Raw genomic sequence first — 21,593 nt, forward strand, 5'->3', positions numbered from 1 at the left:
CTATTATTATACGTGTTTCCCAGAAAATATTCTGGAAAAAGCATGAAATGACAGGTTTAATGTTAAATTTCTGTAAAATTACATCACTGACCTGATTTTAAAATGAATAATTTCTGCCTTTTCTAACAGATCTAAAAGTAGATATGGGGAAAAGCCATTACATTTTCTGGCTTAATTTGCAAAATTCCCAGATTTTAAAGTGGTATCTACTATGCAGTAATGCCAATGGAAATTTATGGATGAGAGGCACTGCTTTGAATCTTTTTCTTCCACACAAGAGATATTAATAGCTGTAATTAATATAGCCAATAGAAAGTGGAGAAAAAAGGCTTCTGTAACAATTGGTCCTTTGTCTTTAGCAGGTCGTGAATTAAAATAGTACAGAAAACGACCAAACTTTACAACTACACTGAGATTTTTAAAGGAATCTCAACTGTTCTATTAATACATCTATAAATTTGTACAGTCTTTTTTTAAAAAAGCACTCAAACATTTGTTTACACGTTTTATTTCCGTTTTGTCAGCTAGAAAGGTAGCATTCTAGATTTCTTATTGGAAGATAACTCATGTTAAGAGTTGAGGAATGAACAGAAATATTTAGAAAATAGTGTTTGTAACACAACAGAAAACATGGCTGAATAGAGAATACTAAAATATATAGCTTTAACTTCTTTTTCTTATTAAAATGGGTAAGCACTACTATTTTACAACACAGTGTGATCTTCCTTCTCTCACACCCATTGCAAGTTCAGTTAGTTCAAAGCATGTGTGCCTGGGTGTGGGCACACCAAATATATGTGCAAAATTTGGTAAAATATATTGACATTCATGGAAAAGATTGTATTTATGAAAATAGTTGTGATGCACATGAAATGGCTAGCAATTAAATTTAGGCGCCTAGTCAATACTGACCAAGGTCTCTTTGAGTCTTTTTGCCCCCTAGATGTGCTGCAGGACCTTTACAAAACCTCCACAAAATTGCCAACACTTGCATACAAAGGTCAATGAATGCTGAATTTTGGACTCTTACTGCAACATAATGCACAATATCACCAAGCCAACTCTTTCTACACCCTTGGTTCAGTTCGTGGACATCTGTTTACTAGGCTGCCGCAAAGGTTGTGAATTTCAAGATCTGTCCAGATAAAAGCACTCCATGATGTCTCTTTATGATATACATGAAAAAGGACAAGAAACCTACAATAAGAATTAATTTGGCATTTTCAGTTCTCATAGAAGTTGCACTGCATAAGCACCGAGGTCTGTTTCGTAATAGATATGCCATGTACTTTACCATTAGGTAATGATATTCTCTTGCCTTTGTTCTGTTACCACTGGATTTAATAAATAAATTTTTTATTTTATTTTATCTGTCTGTCTGTCTGTCTGTCTGTCTGTCTAAGGATTGGCCATACAAAGGGTGACAAAGTTTACAGTGATAATTGGGGGAGGGCACTGCTTTCATCAACCAAGTCCATTTCCTATTATTTCGGAGCGTTGTGCTTGAGCGTTGACCTTGTGTTCCAGGTCAACATTTTGCATTGAGGAATGACCTTAGGGCCTGCTTGCTTTATTATTTAGTGAAATATGAAGGTGAATCCCAGCAGTTTTAAATTTTGCAAGAGCAAATTAAAAATGAAAGGCAGGCTTCTTCGTCTGAAACCACCTACATTTGCTTGAAATTGATGTCACATTGTTGTTTGATAAGGAAACCAACCGCCGTGTCCCAAAACAGCGACATGATCTTATTCTGGTCAAAGTGAATTATTTCTACAGAAGGGGGGCTTCCTTCCAATATTATTTAGGTCGCTAGCAGAATGAGCTTGGTGGTCTTCTTGTTTCTATGCAGCCCATTAAACTAAAACCCTCCCAGACAAAGAGGTAGGCTCAAGAATCCCTTGGTCATGGGAGGCCATGGAATTAGTTTGGAGGGGTGGCTACAGGGTCAGGATTAAGACGCATTAACAAATTCATGGGAAAGAATCTCTGCCAGCACCTGCTGGAGCTCTCAATCTCTCAGTTGCATGAGCGTCAAATGTTCCCATACTAGGGCGCCTGGTTTTTTCTTCAACATATGCTCCACAATCCTCTATATTATCTTTCCCGGGAAGACAACTTGTCCAAATTTCCTTGCTTTCAAGCATTCCCCTTGTAAACTGCATCTGAGAGTAGTCTAATAACAATGGAGCTTAAATGAGTAGGATTGCAACGGTTAGTTCTTCCAGGCTGATGACTTTTCCAACAATTGAAAGGAAAGTTACTGCTTGTGATATCTACACTCCTCCCAGTTTCACTTCTGGAGAACAGGTTTGGTGATATTTGTATTCTTTCAAAACCTTCTAAAGTTTTTTAAAACACACACACACACACACACACACACACACACACACACACACACAGAGTTGACAGTTGGACACAAGAAATAATTGTGTTCACCATAGGAAACAATGCTTATTTCAAGCCACTTTCAACTAAAAAACATGTTGGCAGTCTCCAGTCATTCCCTTCCCCCCCAAAAAATGTTACAGTATATAAATGGAGAATGAGAATATGTTCCCCCCTTTCATTTTAACCGAAATGATAGTTCCTGTGGACCAGCTGTCTCCCAACCCAAATTTCATTATGAAAAAAAAAAAAAAATGAAATATTCAAGCACAGGATTCATCTCTCCACAACTGAGAGAAATATTTCTTTCTAAAAAACCAACCAAAAGATAAGAAAATTAGAGTTCAGAACCTAAGCTTGGATTCTGAACTTCAGCTATTTTCTCCCCCTCCAGATACTGAGGTGAATTAAGGCCAGCCGTGTCAGCAAAGTACACTGAGCACTGAGCATTAATTCCAAATTCCCTTCCTTCTGGCCATTTAATTCAGTTGCCTTAATTGTTTCTGAAAGTGGTTTTCAGTGGCAGGGATCTTTCAAATACTTTTTAAATCCTCGTTGATTTTCGGAAAGGATGTTTTAATTTTTTTTTAAGCTGAGTCCTTACACCCGTGGTTATTTTTAAACAGCCCAGCTGCTTGGATGCTACTGAAACCTCATGCTCATCTTCATGTTTCTAGCAGAAAGATGAACACACATGTTAGGAAAATGGCATGTATGATGTAATGTGAAAATAATATTTTGCTGATGTTTCTCTCTCTTGTGGTCAACAACTCAAATAATGTATCTATTGAAGGATTCCCCTCCTGCCTTTCTTCCTTGGAGGGTTGGATTAAAAGAGCAATCAAAGAAACAAAATTTAAAAAAACAAACAAACTGAGAAGTCAAGGCATTTAAAATACACTTCAAGGAATAGGATGGGGGTTTCACAAAAAAGGGAAAACAGTCAAATCAAACCAAATAAATGGAAAAATAAGAATTTTTAACTTAACGCCAACATACCATTGGGAATGGAACTAGATAGGTCCCATGGAGTAGAGGGTTCCCAAGTTTGGTCACTGCAGGTGAAAAATCCTGATTTATCTCATGTCAGTGCCCTGTGGTGTCACTAGATGGGGTGCAAAGCACATTCGCCTCCGTTTTGCTCCCACTACCAGGAATGGCTTCGAAGGGGAGAGGGAGGGGCTGCTTTCACGGTGTGTTCAGGTACCTGCAAAACTTAGTGCTTTGTACCCCCTCTAGCTATGTCACAGTCATTGTCAATCAGATTTCTGATGGCGGTGGAGCAAGAGGTAAGACCATTGGCATAGCTATAGGGTGACAGCGCAGTAAGTTGCATCATGTTGCCATCACTGCCCAGAATGGCTCTGATGGCGAGTGGGAGGGGCAGCTGACAGCGCATTGCGGCACATGCAGAACTTACTACGCCATTACCCTGTAGTGATACTACAGGGCAAGACCACTAGCGATGAGTCTTGTGGGTGGGCTGGTTTCTATGGGGATAGGCTTCCAATATCTTCAAATATCTGGACTCAAATAGTGAAGGGCTTTAAAGGTGATCACCAGCATGTTAAATGGAGCCCAGAAACCAGCTGGCAGCCAGTGCAGCTGGAATAAAATGGAAGTCACAGGCTCCCAAGCACAGACCTCTACCTGGACCTTGGCTGCTGTGCTAGCTGAAGTTTCTGTCTTAAGGACAACCCTACACAGAGCGCACTGGAATAACCCAACCTAGATCTGACTACAGTTGTGGTTCCCAAGCTGGTGGGTTGCGACCTACCAGCCAGGGAAAGCCCTGTGTCTGCACCCTTAAGGGGTGGGGAAGAGAGAAGGTTGCAATGCGATCACCAGGATTGCGCCATTGCCAGGGATGGAAGGGGGTGTTTTCAACTTATCAGGGGCAGTGGCAGTTTCCCCTGGGGGCTGGGGATAAGAATAGGCCCTCAGTTTGGCTGTACTTGTCGTAAGAGGCGACTAAACAGCCACCGGGTAGATGGGACTCGTCAGCCTGGGAAGGCAGCTCATCTGAGAGAAGGAAAACTCCGATCCCAAACCTCCACTGCCTTGTGGCTACATCCAGTTATGGAAAAGTCTTCAGGAGTCAACCTCGAGGCAAAATCCGGAGCCGGAGTCCCTGAGGCAGTTCATGGCTGAACACAGTCACGTTCTGGCAACTCCTGCGATGCCGCTGGAACCAACCATATTGGCCTCTGCCTTTCCATTGGACCATTTCAGCGACGTGGAGAGGGGGGATTTGCTGCATGGGTAACAGCCTATCCTCCATACCTACTTTACCCAGGTTTCGCGCACTGGAGAGGACACTCTGTTCCAGAACCACCATTCAGAGCGTGACACCATAGTCTTCCGAGACTGAAGGATGCCAACACAGATGGCAGTCTCCTGAGTGGTGCAGGGAACCTGTGGATGCCTTCCCTGTAGAAGTTTAGGAACCACTGAATTACGACATGCATGACCCTGATCACACCTACTTTCTCCAGATCGTATACTAGCCAAAGTTGTGCAAAAGCACTCAGGGCCATGGCAGCACTTTGATCATCTAAGAAGGACAGGTCAATGAGTTCTCCCAAAGTGTGAAGCTGGTTCTTCCAGGGGAGGGTGCAACCCTATCCAACACAGGTCTTACTCTTAATTCTGGCTAACAGAAAGCTGCCTTCTGCTGAGACAAACCACTGGTTCACCTAGCTCACTACTATCTGCACTGACTGGCAACTGACTGAATTTGGGACAGGGTTCTTTCCCAGCCTTATGAGGAGATGCTAGTGATGAAATTTGGGGCTTTCGGCATGCAAAGCATGTGCTCTACCATTGAGCTGTGGGCCCTCCCATTGTCACCTTCACTATGTGGGTAACAGCAAGGTCAGGGAGAATTGTGTTCTTGGCTTTCTGATTGAAGAACTGCAGATCATCTACATGGCCCTTCCATTTCTTCCTTGCACTCAATGAACGAGAGCGGACAATGTAATACATTAGATCAGTGGTTCTCACACATTTAGCACCAGGACCCACATTTTAGAATGAGAATCTCTCAGGGCCCACCAGAAGTGATGTCATGACCAGAAGTCACATCATCAAGCAGGAAAATTTTTAACAATCCTAGACTGAAATCCTTCTGACCCACACTTGTCAGAATGCCAAGGAACACACTGTGCTTTGAAAACCTGAATTTTAAAGAACTCAGCCCACTGTCGAAGATGTCCTGATCTCTCCACCTCGCTAAGCATTTACCAAGACCTGAGTTCTTAAAAAAGAACTACATTGGAATTCAGGCCTGCTGGAAAGCGACAACCACTGCTGTGGATGATCTGCTCCAAGAGCCAATACAGTGTGGTCAGTGGCATAGCTAGAGGGGGTGCAAAGCACTAAGTTTTGCAGGGAGCCTCAGCATGGTGTGGAAGTCATCCCACCCTCTCCCCTTCAGAGCTAATCTGGGTGGTGGGAGCAAAACAGAGGCATATGCCTGGCTCTTAAGGGGAGGGGGAAGGGCTGCTTGCACACTGTAGTGAGGACCTTTCTCTGGATCATCTATATCAATGGTTCTCACACGTTAAGCACCGAGACCCACTTTTTAGAATGAGAATCTGTCAGGACCCACCAGAAGTAATGTCATGACCGGAAGTGACATCATCAAGCAGGGAAATTTCTAACAATCCTGGGCTGCAATCCTACCCAGTAATCCACACTTACCCAGGAGTAAGTCCCATTGACTATCATTGTTAAAAGAATATACACAGTAACTTGTTCAAAGTACAGGTCTGTAACATTTCCCCAAATGCAGTCTCATACCTTGGTAGCATCAAGTCTAATGTATTAAAAATAAAATATTGAAATGAACGGGGACCCACCTGAAATTGGCTTGCGACCCACCTAGTGGGTCCTGACCCACAGTTTGAGAAACACTGCATTAGATGATATAGACAGCAGCAGGTTGAGAGTGCCTTGAGCTGACCGATTATAAGCTAAAGGTTCAAGTTCCTTCAGATCCATGTACGACAACCACAATACTGATAAAGGGGCTAGGTGCTGTACAGAGATCATGACTCAGGTTCACCAAGGGTTCTGGTTACATAACAGTGCCATCACCTCTCTTGCTTCCTGCTGCAGCCCTGTAAAGGCCATCAGAAGGATTGGTGGATCAGAGGACTCTCTTAAAAGCCTGAAATAAGGGGGAGGAAGCTGCAGTGGGAGGCAGAAATCGAAGCTCTCACCCCACCTTGCATAAGGAGAAGTGCCTTTGGATCACAGTCCCTGACTGACAGTGTTCTTATTTAAGACTTTCAGGCTGCAATCCTAACCACACTTTCCTGAGAGTAAGCCCCATTGAACAAAATAGGACTAACTTCTGAGCAGACCTGGTTAGGATTGTTCCCCCAGTTTCATCGTAGCAGTATAAAATGACAAAAGAAACAAAGATAAAATAAAACTGGAGGGTGATATTGCAAAACTGGTAACAAAACAGTCAATTCCATCATGCCCTTCACTCTCCCCCCCCCCTGCCCCCCACCACTACCTTATCTGATCCAGCAGGCATGGTGGGGTCCAGAGATACAACCCTGTGCATACCATCAGCAGCCATTTTAAGACAGCAGAAGTATCTTTCGCTGTCATAGAGGCTACATGCAACAGAGGCTATGATGTTAAGTTATACCCTGAACACATGAAGAAACTTTGTGGCTCTGATCTTTACTAGCAAGAGATTTCAGAGACAGAGGGCAATGGCAGGAAAGGGACAGAATCAAAAAAGAAGTGGTAGTAGACACTCCAGAGAGAAGAAAAGAACATAATGAATGTTAATGAACATAATGAAGGGCAGGAGGTCTGGTCTAGAGGGTAGAGCCTCCGTTAGCCCGAAGATAACATCAGAAGGTTGCCAGTTCGAGGACACCCGCAGCTCCCTGAGCTGAGTGATTCTACCTGCTCTTGGTGTGAGCAAGAAGCGTCTTGGCTGCCCTCCATGTGAGAGATGGAGCTGCTTGTCAGCCTGCGTGGGAGGACTGGAGACCAGAAGTGAGACCAAACCAGGAAGATTCATTCCGAAATGTTGTTGGTTCTTGAAAGAGAGAACCTCTATGTTTGTAAAAATCCCCTTGAGGGATTTAGAAACGCCTGCCTATGTAAACCACCTTGAATAAAGTCAGAGGAGTAATCTGATGACCAGAAAGGCGGTATATAAATACCGAGTTATTATTATTATTATTATTATTATTATTATTATTATGAAAAAAAACCAGAAGAATAAGGAGACATGTCAAGCTGAGAGATTGAAAGCTGCTAATCAGGGAATTCATTAAATGTTAACAGCAAAATCTCAATACGATTTTATCTCAATACGATTACAGGAAGCTGGACTAGATGGGCCTATGGCCTGATCCAGTGGGGCTGTTCTTAACTATAATTCCCAGGAAGCCTTGCAGGTCTCTTGTTATCTGGTGTGCTCCCTGGGGCATTTGGTGGGCCGCTGTGAGATACAGGAAGCTGGACTAGATGGGCCTATGGAATTATCCAGTGGGGCTGTTCTTATGTTCTTATGTTCTTATCATAAGGATACAGTAATTGAAGCAAGAAAGGCAGAAACTGGAGTTACACGATCAAGTTTATAAGTTGTGAAAACAAGACTGTCACAGTGGCGTAGCTAGAGGGGGTGCAAAGCACTAAGTTTTGCAGGGAGCCTCACCGCAGCATCCAAGGGCCCCCTCCCCTTTGGAGCCAAGCATGCACCTTTGCTTTGCTCCCACTACCTGGAATGGCTCTGCAGGGGAGGGGGAGCAGCCCCTTGTGCACTGTGGTGAGGATCCCTGCAAAACTTGGTGCTTTGCATCCCCTCTAGCTATGCCACTGGACTGGCATCAGAATAAATAATGAAAACAAGGGATTGGAGGCAAAGACCCTGCTGCACACGCAGAAGGCACTTCCACTTATGGAGAGGGGTCACTTCCTACATCCGCAGCCCCTTGCGGGAACTGGTTCCACAAGGTCAGAAGACCCTGCACTGAGGCTTTGAGGCTGTCGTTGGGCCTGGGGGAAATTGAGCCTTTCCCCTCACATAACTGGAAATGTCTTCAGCTCATGCAGCAGAGTTTTGAGATGAGAAATGGAGGGCAGAGGCAGGGCTTAGGAGAGGGGGGTAAAGGGGGTAATTTGTACCTGGGCCCAGGGTCAGAAAGGGGGCCCAGGAGCCAAAGGAGGGGGCCCAGAAAGTTCCTGGGACCTGACATTTTCCTATCTTACCTATCGGCCAGCTCATAATGCTGGGGCACAACCATGTGCATGCAATGTTAATTTCTGCTGCAAGCTATACACACCAGTCCCAGGAAAGCATCCATGACCCTCTTTAACACAGTGCCAAATCTGGGAGGAAACTGGCCTGCTACAGTAGCTCTTTGGCTTGTGGATCCCAAAACCACGAAGGAGTGTATAGAAGCTCAGGGACCCAGCCGTGGGGTTACAGTTGCTGCAGAAGTTCATTTTGATCCATTGTAGTGTGAGCTTAAATACAGTAATGCTAATATTTTGCAATCTATTTTCTATATTTCAAAACTTTTAGAGAGACTTAGGAGTGTGCTCAGTTTTCCATGGTTGGTTATGGTTGGCAACCTTCAGTCTCGAAAGACTATGGTATAAGCCTACAGCACCTGGTATTCCCCGGCGGTCTCCCATCCAAGTACTAACCAGGCCTGACCCTGCTTAGCTTCTGTGATCAGACGAGATCAGGCATGTGCAGGGTAACAGTTTTCCATATTATTTTATCTAGCTGGTAATGCCACACGGTCGGGTAGACCTGGACTCTGCATCAACAAGTGTAGTAGACCTGAGCTCCAAAGACTATTGTGGCTGTCGGTACCCTCCCCTCCCCTGCCCTACCCCCCCCCCCCCATTCTGCCTCTTGGGGAAGGGACCCAGAAGAAGCTTTGTTCCCCCTGCTAAAATTCCTCTCATAGGCCCTGGGCAGAGGAACAGTCTCAGTGGCCATCAGGAAAACCAAAATATACGGCTGTATTGAGAGATCATGGGATTGCATTGTGCTGAAGCAAGGATGTTAAGGGCCCAGTCCCATCCAACTTTCCAGCACTGATGCAGCTGCAATGAAGCCCTGAGTAAGGGGAAAACCATTCCCTTATCTTGAAGAGGCCTCCATGACTGCTTCCCCATCATAGGATGCAATGCAGGGTGTTCCTTTGACACAGCTGCATCAGCACTGAAAAGTTGTATAGGATTTAACCCTTAAGCTTTTATAGGATGAAACCCTTAAGCTGTATAGGATTTAACCCTTAAGCTTTTAATGTCTTTCATGAAACATTATACAGGTGTGCCCTCTTATCCATGGAGAACCCCCACCCCATCTCCCAACCCCGTGGATTGCTGAAACCGTGAATATGGGCAAACACCCATCCCTACAGCCTGGACACGCTGGAGACAAAGGGAGCCCGCCTTCTGAGCCCTGCTGAGACCACGGGCAGATGCCCACAGCCTTAGCAATCCTCAGAATGGCTGTTTTTGGCCTAAAAATGTCACTTCTGATTTTCGTCCAACATGATGTTTCGGAAGTGATGTTTTCCATCCAAAAACAGCCATTCTGAGGCATCTCCCCTTCAGAGCCATTCTGGGTGGGGGGAGCAAAATGGAGGTGAATGGAATGGCTCTGCAGGGAATTGGAAGGGGCTGCTTGCATGCTGCGGTGAGGTTCCCTACAAAACTTAGTGCTTTGCCCCCCTCTAGCGACACCACTGCCTCTTCCATTTCTGTTGGTGCTGCATTCTGAGTGTGTTCATTTTCCTAAAGACATTTTGCCTGCTATTGACTATTCTGAAGATTTGGGTAATGTGTCATGTCTAAAATAAGATTTTTATTTGTTTTTTTTTTTTTAAAAACTGTCTTGTTTTATGACCAGTATATAAAAGGCTACCCTCACACTTCCTTACTAATATAGGATTTGTTATAGGCTAAAACTGTAATCCAAAGGAGATCAGCAGAGCTCACAGCCCAATCCTATGGGCCACAAGGCGCCTTACAGTGGTGCAAAAACTGGGTCACTGTTGTGTGCAGCTGAATGGCTGCCATAGGTGGCTAGAGGTGCAGTGAGCACGTCTGCAGCTCAGAGAGGCTCCGCTGGTGAGTTGTCAGTGGGGATGGGTCATGGGAAGGGATGGGGAGTAACAGGGTATATTGGAGGAAGAACAGGGGGAGTCTGGGAGAGGGAGAGAGCAGATCCAGCAGCAGCAACCTGCACCAGGATCCTATGAAACCCCTTCCCAAAACATCTCCTGGCTCATCTTCGACTTACACCTGTAAAATGACTTGCACAATTCTGAGGAGACCCAGAGGTGATCAGGCAGCCTACTGGGGTGAAAGTAAAAAATATGTTTACTTACTTCCTGCAGGCTCTCTGAGCGCCCTTCTCCCACAGAATGTAGCACAGCTTCTGTTGGCATAGTTGCCTGCCATGATGTGGCTGGGATAGGGTTGGGCTGTAGGAGCTCATCAGGTCTAGCATCTTGTTCAAACAGTGGTCTGTCTAATGCCTCTGGGAAGCCAACCAGCCAAAAATGAAGGCAACAGTCCATCCTCATTGTTTGTATCCAGCATATACCACGATATCCTGCCTCTGAACATGGAGGATCCATTTAGCTACCATGGCGAAAAGACCCGTCAGGAGATAAATCTCACGAATTACTCTAATCCCCTTTTAAAACCAATTAAGCCAGTGGACATCGCTTCCTATTACAATGAATTATTATCACTGCTCCCATAGCAGTAATACACTTACACACTGTATAAATAAACAATAACATAATTATAAGAACATCAGAAGAGCCCTGCTGGATCAGGGCAAAGGGGCCCATCTAGTCCAGCTTCCTGTATCGCACAGTGGCCCACCAAATGTCCCAGGGAGCACACAAGACAACAAGAGACCTGCATCTTGATGCCCTCCCCTTGCATCTGGCATTCTGACATAGCTTACTTCTGAAGTCAAGACGTTGCACATATCCATCAGGGTTTGTAACCTGCGATGAACTTTTCCTCCAGAAATTTGTCCAATCCCCTTTTAGAGACAACCAGGCCAGATGCCATCACCACATCCTGTGGCAAGGAGTTCCGCAGACTAATTACATGGTTGGTAAAGAAATATTTTCTTTCGTCTGTCCTGACTCTCCCATCACTCAACTTTAGTGGATGTCCCCTGATTCTGAGAAGGAATGTGAGAAGGAAAAGAACATTCCTCTAGGAAAGGAGAAGGAAAAGAACATTCCTCTACATTCTATTCATCCCCTGCATAATTTTGTGTGAAGAAGTGCTTGATGCTCTCTGCCTTTGTACCACAAATAAGGGTCCTCTTTGTGGTGGTGTTATATACGTGATCCTATAGATTCTTCAACCTTGGGGTTGGGACCTCAATGGGGTTGTGAAGCCTCAGTTGTGGGGTCGCGGCAACCTACAGGAATGAAAAAGGTTGAAGACCACTGGACTAGAGTAGAATCAGGAAAAGGGGAGAGACATCTGGAGTACCCCTTCAGGTACCAGGAGATGGTGTCATAAGAACATAAGAACAGCACCACTGGATCAGGCCACAGGCCCATCTAGTCCAGCTTCCTATATCTCACAGCGGCCCACCAAATGCCCCAGGGAGCACACCAGATAACAAGAGACCTCATCCTGGTGCCCTCCCTTGCATCTGGCATTCTGACATAGCCCATTTCTAAAATTAGGAGGTTGCACATACACATCATGGCTTGTACCCCGTAATGGATTTTTCCTCCAGAAACTTGTCCAATCCCCTTTTAAAGGCGTCTAGGCTGGACGCCAGCACCACATCCTGTGGCAAGGAGTTCCACAGACCGACCACACACTGAGTAAAGAAATATTTTCTTTTGTCTGTCCTAACCCGCCCAACACTCAATTTTAGTGGATGTCCCCTGGTTCTGGTATTATGTGAGAGTGTAAAGAGCATCTCCCTATCCACTCTGTCCATCCCCTGCATAATTTTGTATGTCTCAATCATGTCCCCCCTCAGGCGTCTCTTTTCTAGGCTGAAGAGGCCCAAACGCAGTAGCCTTTCCTCATAAGGAAGGTGCCCCAGCCCTGTAATCATCTTAGTCGCTCTCTCTTGCACCTTTTTCATTTCCACTATGTCTTTTTTGAGATGCGGCGACCAGAACTGGACACAATACTCCAGGTGTGGCCTTACCATCGATTTGTACAATGTCATTATAATATTAGCCGTTTTGTTCTCAATACCCTTCCTAACGATCCCAAGCATAGAATTGGCCTTCTTCACTGCCGCCGCACATTGGGTCGACGCTTTCATCGATCTGTCCACCACCACCCCAAGATCTGTCTCCTGATCTGTCACAGACAGCTCAGAACCCATCAGCCTATATCTAAAGTTTTGATTTTTTGCCCCAATGTGCATGACTTTACACTTACTGACATTGAAGCGCATCTGCCATTTTGCTGCCCATTCTGCCAGTCTGGAGAGATCTTTTTGGAGCTCCTCACAATCACTTCTGGTCTTCACCACTCGGAAAAGTTTGGTGTTGTCTGCAAACTTAGCCACTTCACTGCTCAACCCTGTCTCCACGTCATTTAAGAAGAGGTTAAAAAGCACCGGTCCCAGGACAGATCCTTGGGGCACACCGCTTTTCACCTCTCTCCATTGTGAAAATTGCCCATTGACACCCACTCTCTGCTTCCTGGCCTCCAACCAGTTCTCAATCCATGAGAGGACCTGTCCTCTAATTCCCTGACTGTGGAGTTTTTTCAATAGCCTTTGGTGAGGGACCGTGTCGAACGCCTTCTGAAAGTCCAGATAGATAATGTCCACAGGTTCTCCCACATCCACATGCCTATTGACCTTTTCAAAGAATTCTATAAGGTTTATAGAATTCTTCTATAGAATATTCTTCTATCGAATTCTATAAGGTTTATAGAATTTGTCCTAGTCCTCCTCAGGTTTTCAGCAATTGTTCTAAAATAGCTTTCACTAGCTATTGCCCGACTTTTTTCTGCTCTCTCTAAAAAGAATATTTGGTTATAGTGAACAGTGTTTCAAGGGCATAACAGGCAGGGAGTGGGTGGGGATGGGGCAGGAAGTGGGTGGATAGGGCTCCAGCAGGGGGCGGGACCAACAGTGGGTCCCTAGTCTCAAATTTTATTTATACATTTACTGGGTGATGGCATGAAAAAGGTTGAAGACCACTGCTATCAGCACATCTGGAGACTAGGCTCACAGGATGCACCATCGTGATACTTTACAAAGGTGGGTGACCACAAAATGAGACCAACTCAAATGAATCAGTGGGTTCAAATGTGGAGTGGTGGGCAGAAATTCAAACATTGCTTCACATTCCAACATGCAAAATTGAAGCTCGAATCTGTTTTAGGCCAAGTCAGGTCATGGCTCCATTTAGCTCAGTACCGTATTATCTACAATGCAGTGGCGAAGCTAGAGGGGGTGCCAAGCACTAAGTTTTGCAGGGAGCCTCAGCGCAGCATGCAGGCAGTCCCTCCCCCTTCCCTTTGGAGCCGTTCCAGATGAGGGGAGCAAAACGGAGGTGAATGCTTCCGTTTTGCTCCCCCCTGCCCAAAATGGCCCTGAATGGCCAGCGGGAGAGGTTGGATTCCCTTGGCCAGAATGGCTCCCCCCAGAATGGTTGCTTCCTCCCACCCAGAATGGCTCCCCCCACCCAGAAGTGGCTCCAATTGGAGTTGGAGATGTTGCTTACCTGCCACATTGCGATGCCTGCAGTACTTACTGAGCTGACCCCCCCTCTGGCTATGCTACTGCACGGAAGATCAGTTCACGTGAATTGCTGGCCAGACCTAATAGGCTCAAGTACACTAGAAGCTCCACCGCCCCGCGCCCCCAAATCCACTTCTCACCTGGAGCTGAGTATTTCAGTGGAAGACCAGTAGTGGTACATATCCTGTCTTTCAGGTGTGTTTATCTGCCATCAGCACAGATCTTTTAATTGAGGAAGTCTGGATTAGCTTGGATAAGCACTCTAGCGTTCCCTTGTTAGTTCACAGCTTGCAAACCACTACTGACATCACCCTTAAGGCACTTCTGGGTTGCACTTTTCGTGGCCATGTTGGAAATAATATGAACCCCCCCAACCCTTCCCCTGCCCCCGAATGATTTCCCCCTCTCACCCACGGTTTTCAGAATTACCACTGTGTATTTATTAAAAGCTGTGTTGTTCATTTAAAAAAACAACACCAGAACAAAAAAAATCCCCTTTGTGTCAACATAGTAAATGACTCTAATTAGACTAGAGGTGGAGTGAAAATGCTTAATTCGTTCTGATGAGGCAGAAGGAACAGCTAAGATGTTTATAGACAATGGGTGAACAGGGAGATATAATGCCGAATGCCAGGTTTAAATGCAAATCATCGCAGGGAGCCTTTCCCCTCCACCATCTTGCTCCTCCCTCGCCACACCACCAGCATCGTATCGCAATCACCAAGTACAGGAATTAGAGATGAAGAGATCCGCACTGGGGAGGGATAAATACAATGGTCTGAAATACATTGCTGTGCAAAATTGCAGAAAACCAAAATGGCTGCTTGTCCTGCCTCCTACGGGCATTGGCTTCAAGGGCTCTGTGTCAAGGTCAAGCCAGCAGCCAGCTGGCCCTGGATCTACATCTCATCAGTGTATCCTCTTGCTCAGACTCACTCAATGGTGTCGCTAGGGGGTGACACACAGGGGGATGACACTTAGAACAGGCAAAAGAAAATATTTCTTTACTCAGTGTGTGGTTGGTCTGTGGAACTCCTTGCCACAGGATGTGGTGATGGCGTCTAGCCTAGACGCCTTTAAAAGGGGATTGGACAAGTTTCTGGAGGAAAAATCCATTACGGGGTACAAGCCATGAGGTGTAAGTGCAACCTCCTGATTTTAGAAATGGGCTATGTCAGAATGCCAGATGCAGGGGAGGGCACCAGGATGCAGGTCTCTGATTGTCTTGTGTGCTCCCTGGGGCATTTGGTGGGCTGCTGTGAGATACAGGAAGCTGGACGAGATGGGCCTATGGCCTGATCCAGTGGGGCTGTTCTTATGTTCTTATGTTCAAAATTTTTAGAATTCAAACAATACCTTCATGTTATCCATCAATCAATGCATAATTTCATGCAGAATGCAATGAAACAAACTGCATTGAAATATCTCTAGTATATCAAATGTTATAGCCAAAAAAAAAAACAGTGTGGGTAGGGCGATGGTGCATCACCACACCACAGCCCACTGTGGGATATGGAAAGTTGGACTAGATGGACCTTTGGCTTGATCCAGCGGGGCTCTTCTTATGTTCATATGCTAACAACCATCCTGATAAAATGCTGAGAGACCCTTGAGTTCTAAGATTGTATGCAACTTTCCTTTCTAGAGATTCCATTTTTTTCCCGCATTACAGAAACTGCAGTCCCACCAAACACTCTGCTCCACCCACTGCATGAGAGGAGGTCCATCATAGGGGTGACACACTGGCCTCTTGCACCAGGTGACAAAATCCCTAGTGACACCACTGGACTCACTCAAGTGCTACTGGCCCTAACAGCCAAATTGCAAACTTACCAGTCATTAAGGATCGCTGATGGCGGTAAGTGAGAGGGAGAGGTAGGAGGAGTGGCGAGAGGATGGAATAGGGCAAGGAAAGGGCACTACCTTCTGTAGGAAAGCGCACTAGTGACATACCAAGCTACAGTAGCAAAAAGGATCCCTGGCCACTGTCACCACTTGGATAACCAGGAACACACCCAAAGCTGTGACCTTCATCTTCAGTGGGAAGCTTAACCCCTCCAAAACAACCTATAGACCTAACCCCAGATACTTCGCAATTCTGCTACCGATTGTCTGTTGCTATTTGAAGAGACACTTGGCCAACAGTCTGAGGCTAAGAGGCAAAGAAGGAAGGCCCATAGCCAGGGAGACAGATCAGGGACAGGCTGCACTTGCTCCCAGTGTGGAAGGGATTGTCACTCCCGAATCGGCCTTTTCAGCCACACTAGACGCTGTTCCAGAACCACCTTTCAGAGCGCGATACCATAGTCTTTCGAGACTGAAGGTTGCCAACTAACTGTCTGTTGCTATCTGTGTTTCAAATATCTCCTTCTGGAGGTAGAGTTGTCAGCTCTTAAATCATTCTGGATTCCAGCTTGATCCAGACACACCCAGCACATGCTTGGGGCTATGAACTGCAGGGGATCAGTAATGGTGGATCAACTTTCTTTCAGGTTGATGGTCATGACTGGTCATCTCATAGCAAGACATAAAAATTTGAAACATAGCTAGGGATGGGTACAGTGGATACAGGGATGTTCTTTCCCCTCTCACACAACACCAGAACCAAGGGACAGTCATTAAAGTTGAGTGTTGGGAGAGTTAGGACAGACAAAAGAAAATATTTCTTTACCCAGTATGTAATTAGTCTGCGGAACTCCTTGCCACAGGATGTGGTGATGGCATCTGGCCTGGTTGCCTCTAAAAGGGGATTGGACAAATTTCTGGAGGAAAAGTCCATCACAGGTTACAAACCCTGATGGATATGTGCAGCATCTTGACTTCAGAGGTAGGCTATGTCAGAATGCCAGATACAGGGGAGGACATCAGGATGCAGGTCTCTTGTTGTCTTGTGTGCTCCCTGGGTCATTTGGTGGGCCACTGTGAGATACAGGAAGCTGGACTAGATGGGCCTTTGGCCTGATCCAGCAGGGCTCTTCTTATGTCCTTTAAAAAGGAATCAGGCAAATTTCTGGAGGAAAAGTTCATCACAGGTTACAAGTCATGATGGGCATTTGCAACCTCCTGGTTTTAGAAGTGGGCTACCTCAGAATGCCAGATACAGGGGAGGGCACCAGGATGCAGGATCACTTGTTGTCTTGTGTGCTCCCTGGGGCATCTGGTGGGCCACTGTGGGATATGGAAAACTGGACTAGATGGGCCTTTGGCCTGATCCAGCGGGGCTCTTCTTATGTTCTTATGTTAACAAACCATCCTGATAAGATGCTGAGAGACTCTTGAGTTCTAAGATTGCATGCAGCTTTCCTTTCCAGAGATTCCATTTTTTTCCGCATCACAGAAACTGCAGTCCCACCAAACACTCTGTTCTCTGTGTGTGTGCATGCGCAGCAGGGTGGGTGGGTAGGCACATGTATCTTCCCCCCTTTTTCTCTCTCTCTCTCTCTGTTTGCTCAGTGAGACAGAAACAATGCAGGACGATGCGGCATATAAAGGAAGCATCAATTAACTCGAACACATGGATATAGTATTTAATTAACTGATGGGCTCCACTGCTACTGTATGATGTCATGGAAACCCTGGAATGTTTCAGTGCAACAGCATAAGTGCCAGCTGGAAAAGCACCACCGCACCCCTCCTTCAGTTTTGACAACCCCTATCCATAGGATTTGGACACCAAAATAACTGGTTTTTCAAAAGCTTCTTTTAAAAAGCATCCCTCTGTACCTTTTCGCTACTGAAAGACAACTCTGGGCTTGGAAACTCCTGCAACATGGAAGCCAAATCCAAGGATGAGAGCTAGACTCATGTACAGCCAGTGGCATAGCTAGAGGGGGTGCAAAGCACGACGTTTTGCAGGGAGCCTCACCGCAGCGTGCAAGGGGCTCCTCCCCCTCCCCTTTGGAGCCATTCCAGGCCTTGGGAGCAGAATGGAGGCACCTTCCAAAGGGGAGTGAGGCTCCCTGCAAAACCTAGTGCTTTGCACCCCCTCTAGCTATGCCACTGTGTATAGTTTTTTAAATGACTAATTTGCACATGCCTGATTTCTCAGCATTTGAACCCCCTTTGTATCTTCAGTTTGGGTACAAAAAACACATGCGGGGAGATCAGAATCGTGGCGCAGGCTGTGCCCCAACCTACTTACATTCCTTAGATTCAGTTATACATCTAAAAATCCCTGATCATGCAGAGAAATCCCTACACTTGTACGTGCAGAGGCTCCCTTCAGACCAGCAAGCATATGTTATCTTGATCTTTCTGAGGCTTGTTCATTGTACCTGAATGAAAGGTCTGAAAGGGGCTGCTGTGTCTCAACACCTGCTGATGAATGTGTGAATGGACTCCGATGCCTTTGCATGAATGGGGAACAATCTGAAAGCACATCTGCAGCCTTGGAAGTCATTGTAATGTGCCTGGTGTAAGGGGGTGGGAGGGTGGGGAGGGGTGAATCAGGCCCAGGAGGGGGATGGGATCGACAGCACTGGTGCACACCTAAGCCCATTCTCCTTATAAGAACATAAGAACATAAGAACAGCCCCACTGGATAAGGCCACAGGCCCATCTAGTCCAGCTTCCTGTATCTCACAGCGGCCCACCAAATGCCCAGGGAGCACACCTGATAACAAGAGACCTCATCCTGGTGCCCTCCCTTGCATCTGGCATTCTGACAACCCATTTCTAAAATCAGGAGGTTGCGCATACACATCATGGCTTGTACCCTGTAATGGATTTTTCCTCCAGAAACTTGTCCAATTCCCTTTTAAAGGCGTCTAGGCTGGACGCCAGCACCACATCCTGTGGCAAGGAGTTCCACAGACCGACCACACGCTGAGTAAAGAAATATTTTCTTTTGTCCGTCCTAACCCGCCCAACACTCAATTTTAGTGAATGTCCCCTGGTTCTGGTATTATGTGAGAGTGTAAAGAGCATCTCCCTATCCACTCTGTCCATCCCCTGCATAATTTTGAATGTCTCAATCATGTCCCCCCTCAGGCGTCTCTTTTCTAGGCTGAAGAGGCCCAAACGCCGTAGCCTTTCCTCATAAGGAAGGTGCCCCAGCCCCGTAATCATTTTAGTCGCTCTCTTTTGCACATTTTCCATTTCCACTATGTCTTTTTTGAGATGCGGTGACCAGAACTGGACACAATACTCCAGGTGTGGCCTTACCATCGATTTGTACAACGGCATTATAATACTAGCCGTTTTGTTCTCAATACCCTTCCTAATGATCCCAAGCATAGAATTGGCCTTCTTCACTGCCGCCGCACATTGGGTCGACACTTTCATCGACCTGTCCACCACCACCCCAAGATCTCTCTCCTGATCTGTCACAGACAGCTCAGAACCCATCAGCCTATATCTAAAGTTTTGATTTTTTGCCCCAATGTGCATGACTTTACACTTACTGACATTGAAGCGCATCTGCCATTTTGCTGCCCATTCTGCCAGTCTGGAGAGATCCTTCTGGAGCTCCTCACAATCACTTCTGGCCTTCACCACTCGGAAAAGTTTGGTGTCGTCTGCAAACTTAGCCACTTCACTGCTCAACCCTGTCTCCAGGTCATTTATGAAGAGGTTGAAAAGCACCGGTCCCAGGACAGATCCTTGGGGCACACCGCTTTTCACCTCTCTCCATTGTGAAAATTGCCCATTGACACCCACTCTCTGCTTCCTGGCCTCCAACCAGTTCTCAATCCACGAGAGGACCTGTCCTCTAATTCCCTGTGGAGTTTTTTCAGTAGTCTTTGGTGAGGGACCGTGTCAAACGCCTTGTGAAAGTCCAGGTATATAATGTCCACGGGTTCTCCCAAATCCACATGCCTATTGACCTTTTCAAAGAATTCTATAAGGTTCGTGAGGCAAGACTTACCCTTACAGAAGCCATGCTGACTCTCCCTCAGCAAGGCCTGTTCATCTATGTGTTTTGAAATCCTATCTTTGATGAGGCATTCCACCATCTTACCCGGTATGGATGTTAGGCTGACCGGCCTATAGTTTCCCGGGTCCCCCCTCTTTCCCTTTTTAAAAATAGGCATGATATTTGCTATCCTCTGATCATCTGGCACCGTGGCCGTTTTGAGGGACAAGTTGCATATTTTAGTAAAGAGATCAGCAACTTCATTCTTCAATTCCTTAATAACTCTTGGGTGGATGCCATCAGGGCCCAGTGTCTTATTGATCTTTAATTTATCAATGAGGTCTGAAACATCTTCTCTTTTAACCTCTATCTGACTTAACTCCTCGGTCAGGAGGGGCCGTTCGGGCAGCGGTATCTGCCTGAGGTCTTCTGCCGTGAAGACAGATGCAAAGAACTCATTTAATTTCTCTGCCATCTCTAAGTCTCCTTTTATCTCCCCTTTCCCTCCCTCACCATCCAGAGGGCCAACCGCTTCTCTGGCGGGTTTCCTGCTTCTAACATATTTGAAGAAGCTTTTATTATTCCCCTTAATGTTGCTGGCCATGCGTTCCTCATAGTCTCTCTTGGCCTCCCGTATCACCTTCTTACATTTCTTTTGCCACAGTTTATGTTCCTTTTTATTCTCCTCATTAGGGCAAGACTTCCATTTATGGAAGGAAGCTTCCTTGCCCTTCACAGCCTCTCTAACTTGGCTGGTTAGCCATGCGGGTCTGAAAGCCCAACATGGGGCTTCTCACAGATGCAAGTAGCCCCATTGAGCAGGTTGGGACTTTACGTGGGTTAAGGGGACAAATGTCACCTTACTACAAGAAGACCTCCACTCTGCTCCTTCACAGTGCTGGATATAGTGTGGGGTGAATGACCCCAATGCATCAGTGCCAGTTAGGACTGGGTTGCCAGTAAGTAAGGGGCAGCCAAATCGTCACACACACTGAAACAGGGAGGTTGACTGGCCTGCCCCATACGCAATTCAGGTATGCGGCTGGTTATGGCTCAGCCTGGGGCAAGGGGAATGCATTCCCCTTACCCCGGGTAACACCACAGCAGCCCCAATGGGGCTACTTGGACCTGTGCCGCCTAAAGAAGTGGCACAGATCCGAACAGCCTGCAGGGACTGGGGTTAGGATCCGGCACAAGTGCCGGATTCTGGCTCTACCCGCAGCTCGGCCACGGCCCACCCATAGGCCCACCCGCCCTCCCCTGCTGCGAAATGCCTCCTTCCTGTTCTCCCCCTGCCCTCCCAGACCGTCGCGCTGGCCCAACATGGCCAGCACAAATTAACCTGTGCCCATTGGCACAAAGGCCGGATCAGGCCTCCTTGGGTGGGCGCACATCCTTGTGCCGGCCCAGTGGACTCAGCAGGAGGTGCAAACATGCAATCTCTGGATTCCGCTGTAAATAAGTAAGCAAGTAAGTAAACAAGTAAGTATTACTTACTTGGGTGAAAGTGTGATAAATATGCATGGTAAATACTTTAGCCATGGTAAGTACTTTTTTAAAAAAACCCTAATTTTGGAGGCCTTTGTTCCTTTCCCTATGAAA

The sequence above is a fragment of the Tiliqua scincoides genome, chromosome 4 (genome assembly GCF_035046505.1).
Source record: "Tiliqua scincoides isolate rTilSci1 chromosome 4, rTilSci1.hap2, whole genome shotgun sequence".
Taxonomy (NCBI): Eukaryota; Metazoa; Chordata; class Lepidosauria; order Squamata; family Scincidae; genus Tiliqua; species Tiliqua scincoides.